This window comes from Chiloscyllium plagiosum, chromosome 36 (genome assembly GCF_004010195.1).
Source record: "Chiloscyllium plagiosum isolate BGI_BamShark_2017 chromosome 36, ASM401019v2, whole genome shotgun sequence".
NCBI classification, from domain to species: Eukaryota; Metazoa; Chordata; class Chondrichthyes; order Orectolobiformes; family Hemiscylliidae; genus Chiloscyllium; species Chiloscyllium plagiosum.
In genome coordinates this window covers 30823558-30827020 of record NC_057745.1, presented here as the reverse complement: position 1 = coordinate 30827020, position 3463 = coordinate 30823558, and the positions used below count along the sequence as shown (strand labels likewise).

General features: G+C 45.5%; 1 long non-coding RNA gene across 1 annotated transcript in view; it reads left to right on the top strand.

The window, feature by feature from the left end:
- Nucleotides 1-278: 278 nt before the first annotated feature.
- LOC122540856 overlaps nt 279-3463 on the top strand; it is a 3504-nt gene continuing 319 nt past the window's right edge. The window contains exons 1-2 of the long non-coding RNA XR_006309433.1: nt 279-336; nt 2934-3022. This is a non-coding gene — a long non-coding RNA (uncharacterized LOC122540856). The remainder of the gene's footprint in view (nt 337-2933; nt 3023-3463) is intronic.

Below are 3463 nucleotides of genomic sequence, written 5' to 3'. Positions count from 1 at the left end.
TTCTAACTAACCTCTTAAATCACTACCTGCTCAAGATCAATACCAGGGGAGCACAGGACTGGTAGGTGCCAATTTTACCTCAAGAGGCCCATTGCCCTGCCCCCAGAACACCAGGGAAAATTCAGCCACAAGGCAGACCAATAGGAGAAACTATACCCTGCCCCCCCACTCCTGCTATATATGAAACAATCAGGCACTCTGTGGAACTGTTCCTCCAATCACACGTTCTCCCTCTCCCTTATCTGTTGCTGAGAGGCTCATTCATGAACCAACCAGCAGCAAAGGTGAGAGCGAGAGACAGCCTGGGATTGGAGGATATTGTTAGTGGGCGTGATGGTGAGTTGCCAGACTCCAGGATCAGAGAAGTCTGTTTTTTTTTGGTTCAGGTAGAGTGAGGAGGGAGCCTTCAAGTTTTGGGGAGTATGGTTATGGCAGAAGGCTGTGAAGGGATGAAGGTTGCAAAGGAGAAAGACCAGCTTTAAACCTGTTTTTTAAAAAACAGACTCAGAGAACCAATGGGAATCCACTGTGGCTATGACTTTCTTACAAATGGATGTGGAATCACTAATAAGTCAGCATATGTTTAGGATTACTCTCTGGGGAAACCATACAGTGAATGCTGTCATAACGAACACTGTGTCAATTGTTAAACACAAATCTGAGACTGAGGTCTGAGATGCAGCGAAAAGGGTCATAACTGCCCAGATAAAACCATTGGGTTTTGTGTGTTTGGGATGGAAACAGCATTAGCGGTGATCTCATCAGTATGGCAGTGTGCTTAAGGTGATGGCTCCTTGTGTGTTGGCCTTTTTTGTAACAGTCCCCTGAATGAAGTGTCAATCAGTCACTGACCTGGGCAGGATTAGACTTTTGCCAGGATCAAGGCCAGCAGCAGTGTTACTGAGGAGGTGGTGGCAGCTGCCAGTACTGCACCCACCTCAGGCCTGGAGCCAGCCTTGGACCATGCACAGAGGAAGCTGAGCCTCCAGAGGAGGGGTATCAGCAGCAAGAGAGGAAAGGCCTGGAGGCAGAATGGCTATCAGTGTGTCCCCCGGCCTTCCAAGATGGTGGTTAAGTCTCAGCACTGTGTTCAGGCCCCTCCTGGGCCGGCGCTCGGCCCCCTTCTGTCGGCTTTCTTTTTTCCTGCTGCTCCTTTTGTTTTCTCTGTAAGACCCTTTCTCAGCCGGACAAGAGCCTACTGAGCATGTGCGGCAGTGGCGGGAATAAAGGCAATCAGTGAAGCCTGCCCCAGGAGGAGGCTGACCAAAAACTCCAGGCCAGGCCCAGGCCCAGGCCCATCAAAACCTATCTTTTAGATAAGGCCTTTAAGATCTGGATTTTTTTTTTCTTTTTCTTTTGGCTGTTTCTTTGTATTTCTTTGCTTGTCCCTTTTTTAAAATTTGGTTTTGTATTTTGTAACTTAATTCACTGTAGAATGGCGACTTTGTACACTTTTCGATGTTCTCTTATACTTGTGCACCTGAGGTAACAGGACAATGAAATCTAATTCTAATTCCTGATGTTGGGTCCCTCGACCAGAGTACTGGGCTACCTTTAAATTAGGCATCTCCCACTTGGGAGCCTATAGTGAACCCAGACAGGTGAGACCCCATCACTTAGGTTAATGTTTTTTCCTTTCTTTTCTTTTCTTTTTTTTTATTCTTTTTTCTTTTTACGTCACACTACTGCCTGACAACAATAGTGCTTATTTTTCCCCTGCACCTATGTCGTGTGTGCAGGTGTCAGACATAGTGAAAAACAACAAGTGTGTAACCACTTGGGTTAATACCAGCAATGGTGGCTTGAGGCTTTTAAATGACAATTAATTACTCACTTTGGGGGCCTGAATTCAAGGCCAGGCAGGAGAACCAATCACAAGACTTCATGCCATTGATTTAATCAGAAAAGAGGCAAAGAATCCACCATGATTAGAGTGGTGCTGGAAAAGCACGGCAGGTCAGGTAGCATCCGAGGAGCAGGAAAATCAATGTTTCGGGCAAATGCCCTTCATCAGGAATGGAGGCAGGGAGCCTCCAAGGTGGAGAGACCTGCCTTTAATCCTTCTGATTAACCCAGCCCCCGATTCACCAATAAATCCTCCCCAATTAAGTGGGTGAGGAGTAAACTCACATTTTCAACTCTAGTTCTCTCACTTGTTTTTTTTTGTTGGATTTGTCTCCATACTGTAATCGCTGTGATGCCTTCGAATTTTGATCTGTCCCGTCTCAAGTGGCTAAACTGAGCTGCCTTAAGGTGATCACATCTATTGCAGTAAAAGGTAAGTTTTGGAACTTGGGTTGAGTGAATTCACCACTGGCATTTCATCCAACCCACATTTTCACTAAGATCCCGATATTAAAAATATTGATCACGTTCTGGGAAAGGAAACAGCAACTGAGAACTCAGTTGAGGGTGAGACTAAATTAACATTGCACATAAGACTGGAATTCCCCAGGCTGGAATTAATGTCTAAAATAAAATGACTTCAGTAAAATCTCTTTCTCCTGCCTTCCCAGTATTCTGACACAAGTCTAAAGGAATGTTTAGAAACTGAGTTAAAGATGGAGCAAAGTATCTGGGCAATTCCACAATTTATTATTCTGAGCAAACCAGTTGTACCTCTCAATCTAACTGATACAGAGACAGCACAAAATCTGCTGAATAAATTGCAGCTCATTCTTCAGCGTTCAGACTCAGGTTTGATCTAGCATGATTAGGGGTAGGCCTGTAACTGGATAACCCATTTATAACCCGAAACCTTCACTGAAGACATCTCGAGACAAAACATGCTTTTTCCATGTGTCCTGTTCACAGACTGCCTTTCCTGCATTGAGCTGTAATAGATTGGGATTGACTCACTGTGACTGATGTACATTTGCCTGGGAGTTTATGACATTCCCCACTGCATTTTGATTTAAGGTTTATTGTCACAGGTATACTCAAGTACAGGAGTACAGTGAAAGGTGTACAATGTGGCGGCAGGCAACACCATCTTCAGTACAAAGGTATCCAGATACAAAATGTAGGTACAGGTATTAATAAAGATAAACAAAGTTTGAAGTAAAGCATTTCCATTCTTGGTATAAGTAGAAACATAAAGTAATGTGAAAAGCTAATATTACATTCTTTCCTGATGTTAAGTGGAAAAATAAAGGAATAAAGATGAAAGTTCAACAGTCTTTCTTAAGTGCACTCCACCAGACTCCCGGCTGTCCAGGAAACCTCAGGCTTCCTGTTCTCAACAGCACAGATGCTGGGGGACTGACACTTCACCCTCGTGCAAACCACACCGAGCCTAAACCCACAGCCCCTTCCCCACACCGCCCACACACCATTCCCCACACCGGGCCCACACCCCCTTCCCCACACCGGGCACACCGCCCCTTCCCCACACCGGACCCACACCCCATTTCCCACACCAGACCCACACCCCATTTCCCACACCGGACCCACAGCCCCTTCC